This window comes from Bos javanicus, chromosome 28 (genome assembly GCF_032452875.1).
Source record: "Bos javanicus breed banteng chromosome 28, ARS-OSU_banteng_1.0, whole genome shotgun sequence".
In the NCBI taxonomy this organism is placed as follows: Eukaryota; Metazoa; Chordata; class Mammalia; order Artiodactyla; family Bovidae; genus Bos; species Bos javanicus.
Genome location: NC_083895.1, coordinates 41,819,311 through 41,832,586, shown reverse-complemented (window position 1 = coordinate 41,832,586; position 13,276 = coordinate 41,819,311).

Sequence of the window (13,276 nt, the reverse complement as noted above, 5' to 3'; positions counted from 1 at the left end):
GGCAAGATACCTTTGCTCAAGTCACTATCTTACCCAATTCCTATGCAAGACCAAATTTTATATATTTTGACTAATATATCCCTCAGGTAAGCCTGCTTGCTGTCAATAGGTTAAGTCTTCCTGTTTGATTCCATCATCTTTCCAGTGTAGACACAGGTGAAGTCTAGAGTTTCCAGGAGACAACAAAACACTTCTCATGCAAAACAGGGACACTGAGTGCCTCAGCTGTAACTGTTACTCTGAACAAACTCTGTCACACGATCACATGATCTTCAGCACTTGACACATGTCTATCAGAAATAGAACTTATGAAAAGAACCCCATTTACAATTGCATCAAAAAGAATAAAATACCGAAGAATTTAACCAAGGAGGTAAAAAAAACCCTATAATGTGAAAACTATAAAAAAACCCAAAAACTGTTGAAAGAAATTGAAGATAACACAAATAAATGGAAAGTATTTCATGCTAGCAGATTGGAAAAATTAATATTGTTAAAATGTCCATTTAGTAACCAAATCAATTTACAGATTCAATGCAGTCCCTATCAAAATACCAATGGGGTTTTTCACAGTACTGAAAAAATATAATTGTAAAATTTGTATGGAGTCAGAGAAGATCCCAAATAACAAAAGCAATCTTAACAAAGAAGAGCAAAGCTAGAGATAATCATGTCCCAGATTTCAAACCATACCACAAAGCTATAGTGATCACAACTGTATGGTACTGGGATAAAATACTTAGTTTTAATCAAGAACTTTCTTATTTATCAGTCTTTTCCATATCTGTTTACTCTAGTCTTGTTTTTTTTTTTTAATATAATAGTTAATGGAGAAACATTGAGTACCAACTATAATCACAGAGTATTTCCAGGCATTAAATATATAATATATAATCCAGCACCTCAGAGAACCTAGCTCAACAGTATTGCTCTTTCTAACACAAGGAAACTTTGAGTTTGTATATATTCCTCTTCAGAACTTGGGTTTGGCTCCATCTGAGAAGATTCAATTTTTCAATAATGATTTCAATGATTTTGAATAATGATTCCTCCTCAGAACTTGGGTTTGGCTCCATTTGGGAAGCTTCAATTTTTCAATAATGATAACTGAAGAAAATTGTCTAGCAATCTGTTGTATTTGACTTCTCACTCTGCCAGTATTACTGTGTTGACTTTTGTTCAGCCTCCCAACCTTGAAGAGATATCCTCTTCAAGAACATTCAAGAGAAGACAGAAGAGGAAGCAGAGTAGCAAACAATTTTTTTTTTTTTTTTTCTGTAGAGGTGTCCCTGTGGTGGGCAGACATTCTAGGAAAACACTCAAGATTCTACATCCTACTGCCTGGAACCCGTGAACAGAAAGAGATATTATTCCTGTGGCTGTGTTAAGTTACGTAGCACACTTGACCCAGAAAAGGGGAGATGATTCAGACGGAGCTAATCTGGTCACATGCTCAGTCTCTCAGTTCTTTCCTCTCTTTGCAACCCTATGTACTGAGCCCGCCAAGCTCCAGTGTCCGTGAGCTTTTCTGAACAAGAATACCGGCATGGGTTGCCATTTCCTCCTCCAGGGGATCTTCCTGACCTTCTGCGTCTCCTACATGGCAGGCAGATTTTGTGAATCAAATCACAGGTGCCCCTAAAACACATAAGAAAACACAGAAGGAAAATACAGAGATGTGAAGAATAAGGACTGATGTGCCCCAGCTAGTATGAAGATGCAGAGGACCCTGTCAAATGCAGGGGAATCTAGGTGTCTTCCTGGGGCAGACAGCACCTCTTACTGATGTTAAAGAAGGAATCTGGCCAACAACGTAAATGAATTTGGGAGTGGAGTCTTTCCAGAACCTCCACAAAAGGCCCTAGCTGGGTCACACCTCGCTTTTGCTTTGTGAGAACCAGAATTTAGAACCTAAAAGAGGCCTCCCTGATTGCTGACCTCTAGAAGTGTGAGCTAACAAAAAACTTTTGTTTTATGTTGCTAGTCTGCGGTAATTTATTACAGCAGCAAGGGGAGGCTAATACCTACTCCTTCGTGTGTAATTAAGTTCTAAACAGAAGAGGTAAATGGAATTACTGAAAAGCAAACTCTCAGAAACAAAATTAGAAAGTAAGCTCGTTTGCACAATAAAAGAATTCTTTACATTGCAAAAGGATTTAGAGGTTCCTTTAAGTAGCACTTATTTAAGTATTTGTTTACAGATCATTACTTGCTTAACAGAGGGAGAAACTAAAAGCTGAAGTGTTCCAAGCTTTTGCTGATTAAATAGCAATCAAAAATGAAGATAAAGTATGAGATTATAATAATAACAAATGTGCATTTATGCAGGCATTTCAAATGTTTTTATTTTACATAATCAAAAGCAAAAGTCCCAGGATCTGCAGTTCTCTCCAGGACACTTGTCCTTCTTATTCAAGTCATATTTAGTGCAAGCAAGCAACTGCGCAGCACTGAAGACCTTGGGAGTACAAAGAGGAGGCAAGGAATTCTCGTCCTCGGGTCCTTTGCTCCAAACTAACTGATGCTTTCTAACTGTGGTGCTAGAGAAGACTCTTGAGAGTTCCTTGAACAGCAAGGAGATCCAACCAGTCAATCCTAAAGGAAATCTGTCCTGAGTATTCATTGGAAGGACTGATGCTTAAGATGAAGCTCCAATACTTTGGGCACCTGATGCAAAGAGCTGACTCATTGGAAAAGACCCGGATACTGGGAAAGATTGAAGTCAGGAGGAGAAGCGGATGACAAAGGATTAGGTGGTTGGATGGCATCACTGGCTCAATGGACATGAGTTTGAACATACTCTCAGAGATAGTGAAGGACAGGGAAGCCTGGCGTGCTGCAATCCATGGGGTTGTAAAGAGTCAGACATAACTTAGGAACTGAACAACTAACAACAACAACAATTTTGCCACATAATTATTTCTAACCCTGAAATTTAGAGCAGAGGAGGAGCCAGGAGGATGGGGGGATGGGGGAGGGGGTCAGGGGAGGGGGGCAAAAAATATCAAAGATCTGGAAGGTTGAGCAGAAGCATCCCAATAGTAGGGTCCTTGATTGTGGGGCAAGGAAAAAGGGAAACTTTGTCAGGTCCCCCACTCCAGGGACTGATGGTAAGAGGAAAAAAAAAAAATTCAATGCCACTTGTTAAAGGCAGTAAGGCAGAATTTACTTAGGACGATTACCACAGGACCACTGGAGTTTCACAGGAGAGATATTAGGCTCAACTCTGAATAAAAATGGGCACATGGCAATTTTAAGCCAAGGAACAGGATGGGGTTACTGGATGGAAAATTACTAAAAAGAAACATCAGGGGTAAAGGAGGTTCTGGTTAAACTGATCTAACAGGATTCTGGCAGGCAGCAGGCCAGAGTAATCAGACATTGCCCAGGGGATAGATGGTGCAGGATGAAGAACTTGGTCCATTATCAAGGATGAGGGTGATCAGATATTGAGAGTGGAGGAATTCTTTGCTAAACTTACTTACAAGGGTTCTTGTTAAAACTAGATTTTATGAGGAAGTACATTCATGGACACAAAAGAAGGTTTAGAAGCCTGACTATACTTTGGTCAACAAAAGAATCTTTGTCACTGGGTCAGGCCCCCTTGACTTATATTATCTCACTCAATTCTGCAGGGTGTACAACTTTACCCCATGCTTCAGGTAAATAAACCAAGGTTCCAAGAGGAAAACCAATTAGTGCAACTTTACAAACATTTAAATAAAGGGCCGAGAGTGCCAGGCTGCAACGGCACAGGAACGGCCGAGAGGAGCTACCCCACGTCTGAGGCCAGGGGTGGCGTCTGGGAGGAGCTACCCAACGCCTGAGGCCAGGCAGGCGGCCAGGAGGAGCAACCCCACGTCCAAGGAGTGGTGGTTGCATGGGCACAGGAGAGCCTAGAGGAGCTATTCCACATTCAAGCTCAGGAGGGGCGGCGGTGAGGAGATACCCCTCGTCTAAGGTAAGGAGGAGCGGCTGCGCTTTGCTGGAGCAGCTGTGAAGAGATACCGCACGTCCAAGGTAAGAAAAACCCAAGTAAGACAATAGATGTTGCAAGAGGGCATCAGAGGGCAGACACAATAAAACCATAATCACAGAAAACTAGTCAATCTAATCACACTAGGACCACAGCCTTGTCTAACTCAATGAAACTAAGCCATGCCCGTGGGACCACCCAAGATGGGTGGGTCATGGTGGAGACATCTGACAGAATGTGGTCCACTGGAGAAGGGAATGGCAAACCACTTCAGTATTCTTGCCTTGAGAACCCCATGAACAGTATGAAAAGGCAAAATGATAGGATACTGAAAGTGGAACGCCCCAGGTCAGTAGGTGCCCAATATACTATTGGAGATCAGTGGAGAAATAACTCCAGAGAGAATGAAGGGATGGAGCCAAAGCAAAAACAATACCCAGTTGTGGATGTGACTGGTGATAGAAGTAAGGTCCGATGCTGTAAAGAGCAATATTGCATAGGAACCTGGAATGTCAGGTCCGTGAATCAAGGCAAATGGAAGTGGTCAAACAAGAGATGGCAAGAGTGAACGACGACATTCTAGAAATCAGTGAACTCAAATGGACTGGAATGGGTGAATTTAACTCAGATGACCATTACATCTACTACTGTGGGCAGGAATCCCTCAGAAGAAATGGAGTAGCTGTCATGGTCAACAAAAGAGTCCAAAATGCAGTACTTGCAAGCAATCTTAAAAACGACAGAATGATCTCTGTTTGTTTCCAAGGCAAACCATTCAATATCACAGTAATCCAAGTCTATGCCCCAGCCAGTAATGTTGAAGAAGCTGAAGTTGAACAGTTCTATGAAGGCCTACAAGACCTTTTAGAACTAACACCCCCAAAAGATGTCCTTTTCATTATAGGGGACTGGAATGCAAAAGTAGGAAGTCAAGAAACACCTGGAGTAACAGACAAATTTGGCCGTGGAATACAGAATGAAGCAGGGCAAAGACTAATAGAGTTTTGCCAAGAAAATGCACTGGTCATAGCAAACACCCTCTTCCAACAACACGAGAGAAGACTCTACACATGGACATCACCAGATGGTCAACACCGAAATCAGATTGATTATGTTCTTTGCAGCCAAAGATGGAGAAGCTCTATACAGTCAACAAAAACAAGACCAAGAGCTGACTGTGGCTCAGATCATGAGCTCCTAATAAGGATATATACAAACTCAAATTCAGAATTAAATTGAAGAAAGTAGGGAAAACCACTAGACCATTCAGGTATGACCTAAATCAAGTCCCTTATGATTATACAGTGGAAGTGAGAAATAGATTTAAGGGCCTAGATCTGATAGATAGAGTGCCTGATGAACTATGGAATGAGGTTCGTGACATTGTACAGGAGACAGGGATCAAGACCATTCCCATAGAAAAGAAATGCAAAAAAGCAAAATGGCTGTCTGAGGAGGCCTTACAAATAGCTGTGAAAAGAAGAGAAGCGAAAAGCAAAGGAGAAAAGGAAAGATATAAGCATCTGAATGCAGGGTTCCAAAGAATAGCAAGAAGAGATAAGAAAGCCTTCCTCAGTGATCAATGCAAAGAAATAGAGGGAAATAACGGAATGGGAAAGACTAGAGATCTCTTCAAGAAAGTTAGAGATACCAAGGGAACATTTCATGCAAAGATGGGCTTGACAAAGGACAGAAATGGTATGGACCTACCAGAAGCAGAAGACATTAAGAAGAGGTGGCAAGAATACACAGAAGAACTGTACAAAAAAGATCTTCACGACCAAGATAATCATGATGGTGTGATCACTGACCTAGAGCCAGACATCCTGGAATGTGAAGTCAAGTGGGCCTTAGAAAGCATCACTACGAACAAAGCTAGTGGAGGTGATGGAATTCCAGTTGAGCTATTTCAAATCCTGGAAGATGATGCTGTGAAAGTGCTGCACTCAATATGCCAGCAAATTTGGAAAACTCAGCAGTGGCCACAGGACTGGAAAAGGTCAGTTTTCATTCCAGTCCCAAAGAGAGGCAATACCAAAGAATACTCAAACTACTGCCCAATTGCACTCGTCTCACACGCTAGTAAAGTAATGCTCAAAATTCTCCAAGCCAGGCTTTAGCAATACATGAACCATGAACTTCCAGATGTTCAAGCTGGTTTTAGAAAAGGCAGAGGGACCAGAGATCAAGTTGCCAACATCCACTGGATCATCAAAAAAGCAAGAGTTCCAGAAAAACATCTATTTCTACTTTACTGACTATGCCAAAGCCTTTGACTGTGTGGATCACAATAAACTGTGGAAAATTCTGAAAGAGATGGGAATACCAGACCACCTGATCTGCCTCTTGAGAAGCCTATATGCAGGTCAGGAAGCAACAGTTAGAACTGGACATGGAACAACAGACTGGTTCCAAATAGGAAAAGGAGTACGTCAAGGCTGTATATTGTCACCCTGCTTATTTAACTTATATGCAGAGTACATCATGAGAAACACTGGGCTGGAAGAAGCACAAGCTGGAATCATGATTGCTGGGAGAAATCTCAATAACTTCAGATATGCAGATGACACCACCCTATATAGCAGAAAGTTAACTCAAAAGCCTCTTGATGAAAGTGAAAGTGGAGAGTGAAAAAGTTGGCTTAAAGCTCAACATTCAGAAAACGAAGATCATGGCATCTGGTCCGATCACTTCATGGGAAATAGATGGGGAAACAGTGGAAACAGTGGCAGACTTTATTTTTCTGGGCTCCAAAATTACTGCAGATGGTGACTGCAGCCATGAAATTAAAAGATGCTTACTCCTTGGAAGAAAAGTTATGACCAACCCAGATAGCATATGAAAAGCAGAGACATTACTTTGCCAACAAAGGTTTGTCTAGTCAAGGCTATGGTTTTTCCTGTGGTCATGTATGGATGTGAGAGTTGGACTGTGAAGAAGGCTGAGCGCCGAAGAATTGATGCTTTTGAACTGTGGTGTTGGAGAAGACTCTTAAGAGTCCCTCGGACTGCAAGGAGATCCAACCAGTCCATTCCGAAGATCAGCCCTGGGATTTCTTTGGAAGGAATGATGCTAAAGCTGAAACTCCAGTACTTTGGCCACCTTATGCAAAGAGTTGACTCATTGGAAAAGACTCTGATGCTGGGAGAGATTGGGGGCAGGAGGAAAAGGGGATGACAGAGGATGAGATGGCTGGATGGCATCACTGACTCGATGGATGTGAGTTTGAGTGAACTCTGGGAGTTGGTGATGGACAAGGAGGCCTGGCGTGCTGCGATTCATGGGGTCACAAAGAGTTGGACATGACTGAGCAACTGAACTAAACTGAAATAAAGGGCATACTCAGTTTGGTTCCCAAGACCCTACCGTTTTTGTTTTAACAAACTATGTCTCCAGACATATGCCCAGGTGGGCAGGTGATTAAGAGAAGTTACAAATCAACACTAGGGCAACATCAGTTCTGTCTCTGTAATAGCAGCCTTCGGACTCTGACCAGGTAGCAACAGGTTCAACATCTTGATTAAAAGTTTCCTAAGTGCTTAGACACTACCTCCTCCAATAAATGCATCAGCACAATTGTGGTTGGTCCTAAATTTTTTTACAACTATCTTTAAAAGTTAGACTCAAGATTTAGTTGAAATAGAGAAACATCAGGTACACATAGCCTGCTGTCAATCAAAATCTGCAGTGAAGGGGATTTACCTGGTGGTCCGGTGGGTAAGGCTCTGCCTGCCAATACAGGGGACTTGGGCTCAATCCTAAGTCGGGGAACTAGGATCCTACATGCTGTGGAGCAACTAAAGCCCACACGCCACAACTAGAGAGTCCTGCACGCTTCACTGAAGATCCCGCATGCGGCAGCTAAGATCCTATGCAGCCAAATAAATAAAGAATTAAAAAGAGAAAAACCTACCGTGGAACTAAGGACCATTTGTTGCCAGGATATCCTATTGCCCTGAACTCAAATTTCACCTTCAGGATACTAAAGATTTTAGAATTTATCTACACCAAGTAAACATCCCTTTACCTTCACTGTAATTACAGCTTGGTGAATGCTATAGTAGTTCATCATATAAGCTTAGATTTACTAAATACTTCACCTGGCCTAAAGTAGACATCCCATAAGCATTCCTTAAATTAATAATATTGGTCTCTGGCATTTTCTTATAACCCCATGGGTTCTGGGAAGCAGTCAGGCATACTCTTACCCACTCTCTGACTCATTAAGTCATTAAAACTCTTATTATCAGCTTTGTCACATTTATATTCATTTTCCTCATTCTCTTGAGTGATTTTTTGAGTTCAGTTAAGAGTTCAGCATTTGTTGAATGATTTCTATGTAGCAAATAAGTTCCCCCCAAACTATTTATTAATTTTGATTCATGTCTTATGCATAATGATCTATATGGTGGTAGTAGGAGCCTGAGCATAAGTGCAAACCACTAATTCATTCATTCAACAAATGTTTGCTGAGTGCCAGCTGTTTGTCACATGCTGGAATGCAGATACAGAGGTGATTCACAGGTCTTCTGTCCTTGACAGAGCTGCCAGTATATGTGAGAGAAAAAGAAGAAAGTATTAATTATAAGAAAAAGTAGTAAGCACTTCTTTGTTGACAAGATTAGAGAAGAGACCTAACACAGATGGAAGAAGAGGGTAAGGGATGATGAAAGCTTTTCTAGAGGAGTGAAAAAATGAGGGGGATGGTGAAAAATGAGTGGGACTCGGCCTGGTGGATAAGAAAGAGGTGCAGGACAAAGCATATCCTTTTGAGAGTGATATTCTAAGGGGTGTATTGAGAAGCTCAGACATGACTGACTGATGTGTGGAAACAAACCACAAGAAGGGGATGGGAAGCTCAGCCTAATTCCGTTGTGCTTTTGGCTGTGCTTACACGTGGGCTGAGCAGATAACTGTGTTGTCCGACAAGGTCCTGGCTGAGAAGTAAAGCTGACAGACGCCTGGCTTCTGCTCACAGTAGAACACTGCCCCTGTAAGGTGAGACTGCACTTGTATGAAACCATCCACTCAAATGAGAGGCCAGAAGTATGTGATGATGAGCACTGGGGCATCTTTCTGCAAACATGACTTTGTGAGTAGGTGTTCTTGGATCAGTTGCTATTGCCAGGAAGCTCAAGAGGCCCAGATGAGATCAAAATAAAAGCAGAATGGAGTCTGAAATAGTCAAGCCAGAGGTCCAGAGAGAGTGGAGAAGAATCGGACAAACGCCTGCCCCCCGGCTCCTGGTGCACTGTTTGGTTCCTCTGGGGCTCACTGATTTAGGAGAAATCCAACATTTTTCCTTTCCTTTTTGAGACATAATGTGATCCTGACTCATATGCTAGGGATAGACATTTGGGAGAGACAGTAGCCCAACACTGGGGATGAATAAACCTGGCCTGGACATGGTTTCAGAAAAAGATACCCAAATCCTTTTTTAGCAGAACATTTAATTTCCAGTTTTTCAAGCTCCACACCACTCCCTATTGCATCTGATTCATTTACATATTCATTTTCTTTCCCTGACCCTCTAGGTATTTGAGTTTAAGACCTGTGAGAAAACAAATAACGGAACTCTAGGAGAGACCAGGCCAGCTTGGGGATGACCAAGTAACAGCGATCAGAGGGAGAGCAGTAAGAGGGGCGTGATGGAGGCCTGAAGAAAGCATGACTGTTAGCAGAGAGAGGAAGATGTGAACCCGAGTGCGATGTCAGAGGAAGGTCAGGGAAAATGCATATTGGTAACATCCCTTGCGTATAGCTCTGAGCAAAATGAAACTGTGTCCTGTTTTGTTGCTGTGGCCTTGTCCAGATTTTTGAATTTTAAGAAGCAAGCTTATTAGGGTCAATTTGCTTCATTATTGTCTTCTCTGCCAGGATTCTGATGAATACAATTCAAGTTGTATTCAGATTGTCAAGTGTATGCTGTGTGCTAAGTCCTTCAGTCATGTCTGACCCTTTGTAGCCTTATGGACTGTAGCCCACTGGGCCCCTCTGTAGTCTAAAAGGAGAACACTGGTTACCCCTTTCCCCAGGTTTTCATCCCTACTTCCTGAAACCCATTCTCAAATCCACCGTGTGTGTATGTCTGGCTCAGTTGTGTCTGACACTTTATGATCCCATGGACCGTAGCCTGCCAGGCTCCTCTGTCCATGGAATTTTCCAGGTGAGAATACTAGAGTGGTTTGCCATTTCCTATACCAGGGGATCTTCCTGACCCAGGGATCGAACCCATGTCTCTTGTGTCTTCTGCATTGGCCCACAGATTCTTTACCACTAGTACGACCTGGGAAGCCCATCCACCTCCATAGCTTATCTCTATCCACTTTTCCCAATTTGAGTTCATTCTGTTCTTTAAATTTCAAGCTCAAATTCTTAGGACATGTTCTTACTGCTTTTCTTCAAGGCTGAGTAGATTTGAACCATTACTGAAAGCTTTTCCCTTGTCAATTTCCCTGTCCATTGCAGCTGACCACTTTGCTTGACAAGCTGATGAGGCCTGTGTAATACCTAGACATTTTCCTCTTCCTCTTTCAAGGGCATCAAGGCAGAGCCTCCCAACATTTGAAAATGAGGAAAATTTTTTGCAAAGATTACTCACCAGAAGCCAGAAAGGGATGAGTAGATTGTCAGGTAATGGAGCCAGGGTTGTGAGAGGGTAGATTGACTGAAGCTTCCCATTACTTTCCTAACAAGGGGATCCTTTCTTCTCCTCCCTGAGTGGCAAGGACCTGAGAACAGTGAGGGAAGTTGTGAGTCTATGGAGCCTGGATTCCACTCTGCTGGCTCCTGCCCCTGCTGACTCTGAGCTCAGGCCCCAGGAAGGCAAACGCTCCAATAACCCTGTATTTTCACTGCCTTTTCCCAAGTCATCATTTCACAGTTGGCTCTCTGGATCAGAATGCTTCCTAACATCTATAAAGATAACTTCTCTTCACATCTGCATAAGAATCTCATACATCTTTGGCAGCCTTGAGTATTTATTATCTCATTTGATCCTTATCCCTGTCTTGTACAATCACAATAATGATGATAAAAATTATTTAATGCTTAATCAGTTCTAGGCAGTGTCCTCGAAGTTTTGTACTGCCCAATTCAGTTCTCCCAAACCTTATCATGGAGAGATTTTATTTTTAAACTTTTTCTTTTGTATTGGGGCATAACTGATTAACAATGTTGTGATAGACTCAGATGAACGGTGAAGGGTCTCAGCCATACATCCATGTATCCATTCTCCTCTAAACTCCTCTCCTCTCCTCTCCAGGCTGCTACATTGGGTAGAGCAGCATGTGCCATACAGTGGTTCCTTGATGGTTATTCATTTTAAATATAACAGTGTGTACATGTTCATACTACTCCCATTTTTCAGAGATAAAAACTGAAATTTAAATATCCCTTAGTCAGAAGCATCAAGCTTTTCAAGGTCATGCTACTTTTGGTAATAGAACTGTGAAGGGTGGCAGAATATACCACACCAAAATAGGTCACTTTGGTATTCTGAACTGAAGGCAATTGAGAAGAAGCTGACACAAGAAAAGCTCCCTGCCTTTCCCCTATTTGCCTAAAAGTAGGTCATACATTTGTAAAGGTGTTCCCACTCCACCACAAAGCACAGAGGTTAATCAGCAAGGATAATTCCAGACCCTCATCAGCCCAGAGACAGCACCAGAGGAATACAGAACATAAACTTTGCTAAAACTAGCCCTTATCTACCATTAGTTTCCCCGTATGTTTGCTTTTCCACAATTTGCCACCTCTAGAAGCTCAAAATCCTTTTTCTTTTATCATGTCACTGCTCTTAAAATCTATTGTTTTTTGCTAAGGTGCTATATAAGCACATGGACTTCCCTGGTGGCTCAGATGGTAAAGCATCTGTCTACAATGTGGGAGACCTGGGTTCGATCCCTGGGTGGGGAAGACTCCCTGGAGAAGGAAGTGGCAACCCACTCCAGTACTATTGCTTGGAAAATCCCATGGACAGAGGAGCTTGGTGCAGGCTACTGTCCATGGGGTTGCAAAGAGTCGGGCACGACTGAGCAACTTCACTTTCACTATATAAGCACAAGTTTGAACTAGCCTCTGAGTTACTCATCTCTAGGTCTCCTCACATGAATGGGTGATGTACATGCTGATAAACCTCTGCTTGTTTTTCTCTTGTTAATCTGTCTGCCAGTCTAGTGTATAGGGCCCAGCAATGAAACTAAGATGGGTAGAGGGAAACGTTTTTCTTTCCTCTCCAACAGTTGGTACCAAAGATCAGGTACCCCAACTCATGATCTTGTACTTGTTTTATTACACCAGGTTGCTACAAATATATTATAAAACAGCACTTCTCTTCTTGAAACTTACTGTGCACAGAACCACTTGGCTATCCTGTTAAAATGCAGATACTGATTCAGTAGATCTGGGGTGAGACACAGAAATTTGCATTTCTAACAAGCTCCTGGGTGATGCTGATACTGCAGATCCAGGGACTATATTTTGAGTAGCAAGGTATTTGGAGATTGGATGTATGGCTCCAGTCGTCAGTCCCCTTTTTGAGATAAAACTACTTTCAAAAGAGGATTTTTGTTACCTGATCCTTATCTAGCTTGCTCTGACAGCCAGGGAAACAATGGCTTTGAATGAGCAGCTGAGCTGGCTGTGTGAAAGGAAAAGAGCAATTACTGAAGAATCTAAGAGAATCTGTATTATGGGGTATCATATCCTTTACTTGGGAGCTGGGGAAGGTATTGGTAATAAAGAAAACAGCCAGGGCCCTTTGCCTCAAAAATAAAACCAGAAAATGTCTTACTTGATATGAAAGAAGACTGAGGCAAGGGACATGCACTTTTTATTCCACAGAATGCATTCCCCCCCACCTCAGATTATCAAAACATTGTGTATTTTTTATAAATCATTTGCAAGATACTTAAAATAATGGCATAACTGTTTAACCCACTCAGAAGCTCAAAATCTAGCAGTAACCACTATTTACAATTTTGATGTATTTACAATGTGATTTTAAGCTAGATGAAGATGTCAATTGGTAGATAAAACAGTTGAGCTCACACTGCATTTTTAGATTTATGTCCTGCAATCGGTTCACAATTTTGTTAGCAGTATCTCCCTGCATTATTAGGGCTTCTTTGTAAACATCATGTTTGATGGTTGCATGATTTTCCATTGTTTGTTCTCATCGTAATTTCCTTAACTATTCTCATATTTCTGTTCTTTCAAAGTTATTTTCAAGTTTTCACTGTTAGGGATCAGTGTTGAAATAAATCTTGGTTTACATTTTCTACGGTTTCCTTATAATCA